This window comes from Apium graveolens, chromosome 5 (assembly GCF_009905375.1).
Source record: "Apium graveolens cultivar Ventura chromosome 5, ASM990537v1, whole genome shotgun sequence".
NCBI classification, from domain to species: domain Eukaryota; kingdom Viridiplantae; phylum Streptophyta; class Magnoliopsida; order Apiales; family Apiaceae; genus Apium; species Apium graveolens.
Window position 1 is genome coordinate 91496534 of NC_133651.1, and position 12025 is coordinate 91508558.

The window sequence follows — 12025 nt, forward strand, 5'->3', positions numbered from 1 at the left end:
GCATTTCTCTTATTATCTCCCTTTTCTTACATCAAGATCTCTCCTTGGCTCCCCACCCTCACACCCTCACCTTCACCATCTAAGGTGGGACTCCTCTCACTCACTTTTTCCAGTCCTGAAGAAATGGACTGTATTGGTTCACTCTTTTCCTCTCCTTTTTCCTGGGAGCAACCCAGACTCTCACTCATATCACTCCCTTCCCTCAGTCCTAGGAGTGATTGCACTACTACTAAGTCTTCTGCACTTGTAATAATTGATGAAATTTGAAGCTGTGCAGAGACACCCGACGGATGAGGAATATCCGTCGGGTTAGCAGTTTGACTATCTGACGGATGACTGCTATTAAGCTTATCAGTCGGGATACCATCACTACTCGACTGATGAAAGATATCCATCGGGATAGAAGAAATAATTGAGTTTGGAGTGGAGACTATTGTAGACTCTGTGCAGATTGATGAAAATTTTGGCACAGATGTCTTAACAGTCTCAGAAAGAAATGGCAAGTGAGCCAATAAATCATCTAGAAGATGATGCTCACTTGCTTGGATTTTGGCTTCTCCAAGAGAGTTAAATATGGAGAATTTGGAAGTGATGTGTTTATCATGTCAACATCCAATGAGTGTGTGGGAGAGTTTGGTGTATCAGGTGATTCAATTATTAGAGATTTTGGTTGTGACTCCAAATTTATTGGAGCCACCTCAACCTGACTTTGAGAAGGTGCAGTGACTGTGTCTTTAGCACCAGTATGCACAGTGTGTGAACCCTGTGCATCCCCAAGGGTTTTTGATTTCCTCTTTCTAGTATAAGTTTGGGGTGAGCTTGTGTCCCTTACCCTTTTGGCCTGTGCTCTTGGTTGAGAGCTTATTTCAATGGTAACATCCTGTTAGGAGGATGAAACCAGAAATGAGCTAGAGTCCTTATTAAGCACTGCAGTTTGTTGGGAAACTGCAGTGTGGCTAGGCTGGGAATTTCTCACCTCTCCATCCTTATTCTTAGGGCTTCTTTGATTTTCAACCTGTCCCTCACCTTTCTTACCCACCTTCACACTCCCATCTTTAGGTTTGGTGGATTTTACAATTGATAAGAAATCAGAGTGGGGGTTTCTTAGCTTTGGACTTAGAAGCTTTTGTTGGTTTGGTAGCTTGGGTAGGCAATTGTTTGGTCATTGACACAGTTGCCATAGCTACACTAGAAAACAAAGAAATTTGTGACGTTGGAAGAGTGGAGACAGAAGAAATTACCTCACTTACCTGAGGTCCCTCAATTACTGGAAAGTAGAACAAGGAAACCTCTTTGTGATGGTTTGCTCTGTTTAAATCTGCAATTATTATTCTTTCTTGAACCCAACAATTCAGCTTGTTGGTTGGGTTCTCAACTACAATATCCTCAACAAGATGGTTAGCAAGCATCATGAAAAATATAGCATAATAGACAATTCTACCTCTCTTATTGACCTCTCCTAACTTATAGCCTAACTCAAACAAAATTAAATCACTGAAATTGAAGTATTTATCATTAACTAGCATGTTAAGCTTAGAGATGTTTATGGAATCAAAGCTACTAACTTTACCAGAAAACACCTTAGTTACTACATCACACAAATAACTTCATTCTTTCCTAAGACCTAACCTCCTAATTTCACTTAATAGAAGTAGTGAGTGCATAGCCCATGGAATTAAGCATATCAACAATATCAGAATCTGTGTGTGAGGCAGTTACAGTGTTATTAGGAATCTTGAAGCATTCTTTAATAACATCACTATTTATGCAAAACTGCTTACCTTTCAAAGTGAATATGATGGTTTTGTCTGTTGAGTTGTACACTGCAGTTGTCCATATCTCTTCAACAACCTCATAGTAAATGGTGGGTGATTCCAGCATGGCATAGTTGAGTTTGCAGTTCTTCACAAAATCCATCATTTTGTGATAGTCACCAGACAGTTGAATCTCCTTGTTCATCAAAGCTGAGAAGTTGTTTTTCTCATAGATATAACCAGTTTGAGACATAATTTTCACTACAGGTGCCATAGTTAGAGATTTGGAATTTGCAGAGAGGGAGAGAGTATGCTTTTGAGAAGAAAGAAATTAGAACAATTGAATCTTGAGAATGATAAAAAAAAATGAATAAAAGTGAAATTGCTTTTATACTATCTCAGAAAATAACTGTCAAAAATAATAAGGTGAAATAAAGTGACCAATAAAAATTGCCCAAAATAGTCGTTTAAAAATAAACTGTAAAAATTCCATCACTTATCCGTTGTGTTATGCTTACAAACTGTAAGTATACTCGATGGATAATGTTCAGAGAATTAACGGCTAGGATTGAAACAATTCGACGGATGAGGATAAGTCATTTATCCGTCGAGTTATAAATTATTCCAGAAAAATAATTGATTTTATTAACAAATTGTATTCTGACGGATGATCAAACTTGATGGAAAATGATCATCCATCGGGATGTAAATTTTGACAGCCAAAATTTCATCCAAAACTGAAAAACCAATTGAATTTCTGGCTGCATTACAACTTGCAAAATATCTGAAATGATTCAAGAATAATTAAGCATACCTAACTCACTTACTAACCTTGAAAAGGTGGACTCATCCAGTGACTTGGTAAATATGTTTGCAAGCTGTTTTTCACTTGGAAAAAAATGCAGTTCCACAGTACCATTCATCACATGTTCCCTTATAAAGTGGTACTTGATGTCTATGTGCTTTGTTCTTGAATGTTGTACTGGATTTTCAGTGATGGCAATTGCACTTGTGTTATCACAGAAAATAGGAATCCTATCCCCTTATAGACCATAGTCCAACAATTGGTTTTTCATCCATAGAATCTGTGCACAGCAACTACCAGCAGCAATATATTCAGCTTCAGCTGTAGAAGTAGAAACTGAATTTTGCTTTTCACTGAACCAGGACACAACCTTGTTTCCTAGAAACTAACAGGTTCTTGTTGTGCTTTTTCTGTCTATTTTACAACCTGCATAATCTGCATCTGAATAACTAGTTAGATCAAAATCAGAATCTCTAGGGTACCAAATGCCAAGTTTTGGTGTTCCCTTGAGATATCTAAAAATTCTCTTAATAGCTACTAAATGAGATTCTCTAGGACCAGCCTAAAATCTAGCACAAAGACAAGTACCAAACATTATATCTGGCCTACTAGCTATTAAGTACAGAAGTGAACCAACCATGCCTCTATAACTTGAAATATCCACAGACTTTTCAATAGTGTTTAATTCAAGCTTAGTTACAGTGGCCATGGGAGTTTTTGCAGATGTGCAATCCATTAGATCAAACTTCTTTAAAAAATCATGAATATATTTAGTTTGACTAACGAATATTCCATCACTAACTTGCTTAACTTGTAAACCAAGAAAGTAAGTTAGTTTTCCCATCATGCTCATTTCATACTTACTTTGCATCAATTTGGTAAACTTTTTGCAAAGTTTTTCAGCTGTAGAGCCAAATATAATATCATCTACATAAATTTTAACAAGTATACTAGAGCCATTAATATTTCTTAAGAATAAAGTTTAATCCACAGTACCTCTTGTGAAGTGATTTTCCAAAAGGAACTTTGATAAAGTGTCATACCAGGCTCTAGGTGCTTGCTTCAGTCCATAGAGTGCTTTCAGAAGATAGTAGACATGATTTAGGAAATTTGGGTCTTCAAAACCAGGAGGCTGACTCACATAGACTTCTTCCTCCAAATCTCCATTTAGAAAAGCACTCTTGACATCCATTTGATAGACCTTGAAATTGGCATGGGCTGCATAGGCTAAGAAAATTCTGATGGCTTCAAGTCTTGCAACATGAGAAAAAGTTTCATCAAAATCTATTCCTTATTGTTGACAATAGCCCTTAGCAACCAATCTAGTTTTGTTCCTGACTACTATGCCATTTTCATCCATCTTGTTTCTGAATACCCATTTGGTGTCTATTGGATTCTTTCCTTTAGGCTTGGGTACCAGCTTCCATACTTTATTCCTTTCAAATTGGTTTAGCTCATCCTGCATAGCTAAAATCCAATCAGGATCCAACAGAGCTTCTTCTACCTTCTTTGGTTCTTCCTTAGATAGGAAACTGCTATATAGACATTCTTCTTGAGTTGCTCTCCTTGTTTGAACTCTAGAAGATACATCACCAATGATGAGCTCAAAGGGGTGATCATTTATCCATTTTCTTTGTTGGGGTAGATTAGCTCTAGATGAAGAGGCCTCATTGTTATCTTGATGTGTGATTAATTTTTGATTATTAGAAATTCCCCCTGAGTTTATGGATCTTTGATTTGAGAAAGGGGAACTTCCTGTGAGTAATCTATTCTGACTTTCAGCTTCTTTTGATGACCTGACGGATGGTGTATTTTGAGTTCCGACGGATGAAGCCGATGTCTCCCGACGGATGAAGCATTTTGCAACTCAACAGATGTTGAAGTTTGTGTTTCATTAGTAGTAGATTTTTCTGCAATATCCTTTGTCATTGTTTCCTGATCACTTTCATCATTACTATCATCACCAACCATCTCCACATTATCAAATTTGAGGCTCTCATGGTAATCTCCATCTTGCAATCCTTCAATCTTCTTATCATCAAACACAACATGTATTGATTCCATAACAATGTTGGTTCTTAGATTGTAGACTCTATATGCTTTACCAACAGCATATCCAACAAAAATCCCTTCATCTGCTTTAACATCAAACTTTCCATTTTGATCAGTTTGATTTCTCAAGATATAACATTTGCAGCCAAAGACATGAAGAAAATTTAGGGTTGGCTTCTTGTTCTTGAACAATTGGTAGGGTGTCATACATTTTGCTTGATTAACTAAAGAAATATTCTGAGTGTAACATGTAGTATTTACAGCTTCAGCCCAGAGGTATGTTGGTAACTTTAATTCTTCAAGCATTGTTCTTGCAGCTTCAATAAGTGATATATTTTTTCTTTCCACTAATCCATTTTGTTGTGGAGTTCTTGCTGCTGAAAACTCATGCATAATCCCATTCTCTTCACAAAATGCTCTCATAACCGAATTCTTGAACTCAGTTCCATTGTCACTCCTGATTCTTTTAACTTTGAAATCAGGATGATTGTTGACTTTCCTTATGTGATTGATGACGATTTCACTAGTCTCATCTTTAGACTTTAGGAAATACGTCCAAGAGAACTTTGAGAAATCATCTACAATTACTAGGCAAAACCGTTTCCTTGAGATGGACAACTCATTGACTGGTTCAAACAAATCCATGTGTAGCAATTGCAGAGGTTCTTCAATTGTTGAATCAAGCTTCTTTCTGAATGATGCTTTGATCTGCTTTCCTTTCTGACAAGCATCACATAATCCATCCTTATAAAACTCCACTTGAGGAATACCTCTAACCAGTTCTTTCTTGACAAGCTCATTCATGGTCTTGAAGTTTAGATGGGACAGCTTCTTGTGCCATAGCCAAATTTCATCTTGACTTGCTTTACTGAGAAGACAAGTAATGGATTCTACATTTGATGAGTTGAAGTCAGCTAGGTACACATTTCCTTTTCTGACTCCAGTGAGAACCACTTTGTTGCTCCTCTTGTTTGTCACAACACATGCTTTTGTATTGAAGGTTACTGAATTGCCCTTGTCACACAGCTGGCTGATACTTAGCAAATTATGCTTGAGACCATCCATTAGGGCAACCTCCTTAATGATGACATTGTCTTTAGAAATTAAGCCATATCCCACAGTATAAACCTTGCTGTCATCTCCAAAAGTTATACTTGGGCCAGCTCTCTCCTTGAACTCTGTGAGCAGGGTAGAATCTCCAGTCATGTGTCTTGAATAACCACTATCCAAGTACCACAGATTCTTTCTGTTTCCCTGCACACATCAAAACCAAATCAAGTTGATTTTGGTACCCAAGTTTCCTTGGGTCCTTCCTTGTTAGCTTTCTTATTTGGTTTCTTAGGTTTTATCTCATTTGACTTGGGGATATTAGGTTCATCCTTAGTCATCTGAGTTGGACCTTTGAAACCAGTCATTAAAACATAATTATCATGCAAATTTTGATTAACAGGAAATGGCATGCTATTTGCAAACACGTTATTCCAGTAGGGCATGCTAAATGGCATTTGAGGGATACTAAATGAAGCATAATAAGGATTAGGTGCAAATGGCATATTAGTAAATTGTGCATTCATATTCTGTGCAGATATAGCAGTCATAGGCATAGAAGGCATAACACTCATGTTGGGAAAAGAAGGTGGTACAGATATGGGAGTAGGCATGGCAAGTTTGCAATTAACAGACAAATGATTAGCACTACCATACTTAACACATATTTTCTTGAAGCATACTTATCAGGTGTGTAGTTGTTATGTTTGTTAATCCCTACTTTCCCATTTCTATTGTTTTTCTTTTTAGCCTCTTTTTTAACCTCAATCTTTTCTAGTCTGTCATTCAATTTCTTGATGGACAAATGACCAATATTCACTTTCTTCTCCTTCTTCACTTGACTAGATTCTCCTGAAATAAAGTTTTTAGAAACTAATCCATATTTTTCATTTAACTTGGCAAGTTTGGCTTTACTCACAGGTTTACTCACAACCGACGGATGAGGATTTATGTCATTCGATGGATAATCTTTTTAATTATCCGACGGATGACTCTCATCATCCGTCGACTCTACATCTGTTAGCAATCCTTCAACCAAATTGGATTCCAACTTCTCTTTACTCTTTTTCCAGGCTGCATCACAGAAGGACTCAATTCCTTGAACTTTGGTGATTTGAGCATGGACATCTCTAGATGATTTCCATGCCTTAAGCACCTCCTGCTCTCGTTCAAGCTGCTTCTTCAAAATCTCTTCTTTCTTCAAGGACTCAGTTAATTCATCCTTAGCAATCTTACATTTTATTCTCAATTTTTCGAATTCAATAAACTGAGACTCTAGCACATTATTCCTCTAACTTAAATCCTCTCACTTAAAAACAAATTGTTTTCTTTGATTTTAGCATTTTCCTTAGTGAGGGACTTAAGTGTAAAACGCAAATGATATAGTTCTGTAGACATGTCATTAATTGTATTATTACACTCAGCTTTAGATAAATGTGCAAGGTTAGTGGTGATTACCTTATTACTTGAAAAACTTGTCTCTGTTTCATCAGACTTGGCCATTAGGGCTAGATTGACATAGCTGACATCTTCATCCTCATCCAGACCATCTGTTGCCCAGTCATTTTCTTATGTAATAAATGTCTTTCCTTTTGTTTGAGCAATTCAAAATACTTCTATTTATAATCCACAGACTCAAACTTCTTCTTGCTGGAATTTGACTTTCTACACTCACTGGAAAAGTGCCCTGCCAAGCCACATTTGAAACATTTGAATTTTGATTTATCCACCATGTTTCTATTTGGCTTAGCTTCTCCAAAGTTCTTCTTGAACTTGAGCTTGGAAAATCTTCTGGAAAGAAATGCAAGATGTTCATCAATATCATCCATATCATCTTGGCTCAAAGAATCTTCATTTTCTGCAACCATCCCCTTCCCTTATTTTCACAGACCTTTAAAGTAGACTCAACAGCTTCTACATTCACCTCTTTCTCTTTCTCCAACTCAGCAACCAGTGCTATGGACCCTCCTTTCTTCTTTCCTTTCTCCATCCTCTCATCTTGCTCTATTTCAAACTCATAAGTTTTCAGGATGTCATACAGTCTCTCCAGGGTAAACTCCTTGTAATCCTGTGAATTTCTCAGTGAGACTATCATTGGTTTCCATTCCTTTGGAAGAGATCTAAGGAACTTGAGATTGGAGTCTTTTGTCTGATAGACTCTTCCATGCAAATTCAGAGCATTTAGTAGTTTTTAAAACCTACTAAAAATGTCAGTGAGAGACTCACTATCTTCACAATGAAAGTGCTCATATTGCTGAATTAGCAGCTGCATCTTATTTTCTCTAACTTGCTCAGTACCATCACAGATAATTTGTATGGTGTCCCAAACCTCCTTGGTTGTCTTGCAATTGATGATGTTGTCAAACATGTCACCATCAACTCCATTGAATAAAATATTCGTGGTCTTTTTGTCCTTCCTGACTTGCTCAATATCAGGTTCTGACCATTCATGCCTAGACTTGGGGACTGAAGGCTCATTGCCAGTAGCAACTCTCATTGGAATATGAGGACCTCTCTTTATGTAATCAATATAGGCCCCATCTTGAGAAAGAAGATGTAGGTGCTTCTTCACCTGCCAGTGATGATAATTGTCTTTATCCAGAAATGGAATTTTGACTCCAACATCCTTCTTGTTCATCTTGTTGTTTTGTTGTGATCTTTAAACTCTTTATACTTCAAGAGCTTGCTCTAATACCAATTGTTATTCCCTAACAATACAACAATAATTACAGAAGGGGGGGGGTTGAATGTAATTCTGGCTTCTTTTTAAGATTTACGAAAAATGGTTCTAACTCAATAATATATATGTGTTTGATTTGCAAAGTGCGGAATGAAAGAATTATATAAATCAAGACACAAGTAATAAAAACACAAGTCTTTAAAACTTTCTGGTGGATTTGAATGTATCCACCATATATATATATATATATATATATATATATATATATATATCGAGAGAACTCTGTGTAGCTCAAATAAGCTCACAGTTGCTTACAAGTATGAACAACTAAAACTTGCAGAGAAATGCTAAAGGATACAGCTTACAAATGTTTCTCTAAGAATGTATTTTCTTATTCTAGTTAGTTGTTGTTCTACTTGCTGCACTTGGTTTATATATCACCAAATTAATATAGCAAAAATACAAGATAATAAAATAAAACTATCAAGTCTAACTCTATGCTCATTCATTACTTTATTCCAGCATCTTTGAAAACCTTCATAGCTTGCATGAAAATGGTAATACTTCTTTGTTCTCAAAACCCTGCTAAAAAGGCTGCCACATTCCTTTTGCAAACAATCGACGCATGTGACTGTGTTGTCACTGTCAACAGATATTTGAATTGATCATCCGTTGGGTACATGCTTGTTATCCGTCGGGTAACCTTGTTGATTATCCGTCGGGTAGCTTTGTTGATCATCTGCCGGGTAGCCATTTATCACTTGTCTCTATTTCATTTGTGCAGAATTACAAGACATCTTATATATATATATATATATTTAATCAACCTATTCTGCACATCTACTAGCAATCTCCATGACTCATAAGCTACTACAGAAATTATACAAAGTTGTTTGCAGAAATGTGCTACATGACTTATTGTTACATAAGCTACTCATCCGATGGATATCAATTAGTCATCCGTCGAGACTATATTAAATCATCCGTCGGGACTATAATTGATCATCCGTCGGGTGCTGCAAAATTCACTAAGTTAAATCTACTAAGGTGTTTTGTTTAGCTTATCATCAAGTACATAACATATTCCTAACATGATGTATATATGATACAACCTGAGGGTTTTGTCAATCCAAAGTTTGCTAAGATAGTTTGTAAGTTGCTTTTATCTATTTATAGATTGAAGCAAGCCTCAAGGATAATGAATATTTATTTTGATGAAACGGTCAAAGAGTTTGGCTTTATTCAAAACAAAGATGAACCATGTGTTTACAAAAAGGTTAGTGGGAGCCATGTGACATTCCTAGTATTATATGTAGATGATATATAACAAATAAGGAATGACATACCTTCTCTACAGGTTGTTAAGACTTGGTTGAGAAATAGTTTCTCGGTGAAAGACTTAGGTTATGCTACCTATATATTAAGGATCAAGATCTATAGAGATAGATTGAAAAGATTAATCGACCTAATCGGAGTATATACATTGATAAAGTATTACATCATTTTATGATGCAAGAGACAAAGAAAAGGATATATTTTGATGTCTCATGGGATAATGATCTCAAAAGATAATTGCCCCTTAAATCATTAGATGATAAGGGCCGTTCAAGAAAATTCCAGATGCGTCAGCAATTAGATCTATAATGTGTACAATAATATGTATTTATCCTGATATTTCATATGCTTTGAGCATGACGAACAGATACCAGTCTAATCCATGTGAGGGTCACTGGATAGTTTTCAGGAATATTCTTAAGTAAAGAGGACTAAAGATTTATTTTTGGTGTATGGAGAAGATAGGGAACTGGTTGTAAAGGGTTATACTGATAGTAATTTCTTAACCTAATTTCTGGATAGACAAGGATGATTATGTGTCTATGTCTGGTTTGTGTTTTGTCTAAATATAAGTTATGTTAGCTGGAATGGTTCACAATAAGAACATTGATGATTCTATAATGGAAGCCGAATATATTGATACTTTTCGAAACAGCCAAGAAAACTATTTAGGCATGTCCTTAGGCGATATCACCTTATTAATGAGATTAATGATCAAGGAGATATAAATGTAAAGTGCATAGTAATGATAATGTTGCAGACCCATTGAATAAGGCTTTATCGCAGTAGAAGCAAGATGGTCATACTAGTTCCATGAGTATTTGATACATGGGTGATTGGCTCTAGTGCAAGTAGGAGATTGTTAGTGTTTGTGCTCTAAAGTAAACACTATGATATTTTAGTTAAAGACATTTGGATTATTAATATTTATGTTCTATCGATTATTCCCTTTATAATTTATTAATTCTTAATTTACTGCGATATAAATGTTAGATTAATAAATGTCCTTGGAATATGATATGCAATTCTATATCTCTAAGTATGTGACTTAGAAATGAGATTATGAGAATAATATCAATATTCCTAAAGGTCCCTAGTCGAGTATCATTATTAAGGGACAATAATAATGCATTAAGACTAGTGTGTTTGTTGACTGATGATCACATCTCAATGATCATAGGTATAGTGATACTAAAGTCAAAGACACAGGCAGATGTACATGTACATGGTGCTGGACATACCTGATGTGAGATTCTACATATTTGTTGTGTCATAAGTAATTCTCATAGTCATAATTATGTAATGGTCCTTAGACCTGAAGTCATTATATTTCTATACGAGAATTAATATACATTGATTCCAGTAAAAGTTTTTCTTGATCGGGTAATGATAAAAGTGGACATTGGGTATATTATGAATCGTATGAGAAATTTGAATGATCTAGAAGGGATTTAACCCTCCTATTTTAGCAGTGATATTATTGGCCTCTTGTGTGAGCTAGACTACGAAATGCGTGGCCACGCTCAAATGTTGATTTGATATGATAGTCTACTCATTGATCAAGGAAACCTGAATTAAACATTGATGAGGATGACACATTACATGCCTCTAGTTTAATATATAATATGTGGTTAAAGGGATTATATTTATGTTGATAATACTCTGGTCACATGTATTTGATTATTCTAAATCTATATCTATATTTGTATTTTTGTTATGTAAAGGTATTAAGTAAATACAAATGAAATTAAAATCTATACACACATCATATTTATCGGGAATTAAAGTTTAACTAAATATAATTAGTTATATTAAAGATGAATTGAAATTTTGTCGATAACTTAGCCTTATCACCCGTATTTTGATCATATTCCAAACATATAATAATATTTCACATAAAATATCTCATTAATGAGTAATATTCACAATATAATTAAATATATTTAAATATAATTAAATCTCCATAACAAAATAATATATATACTATTCTCCTGTGCCAAAAAATTATACTATTGAACCGGTCAGAAAAAATTAAAATAAAAAGATAATTTGTTGGTAGGTATGATGACCCCGGGTTAAAAGAAAATAATATACACTCATCCGGATTTAAACAAAACTATATTATTGATTATTTGGGTTAAAATAAAAATAAAATTAATTAAACATAGTTAGTTGAATTTGTTGTATCGGTTAAAAAAATAATAAATACAACTGATGTAGTTAAAATTATAATATGGAACTGGAAAAAATAAAATTAAAATTTATACAATAATTCATTCATTACTATAATAATATCGAGTTAAAACAAAATAAATATACTACTTATCCAGACTAAAAAAAAATTAATGTTCA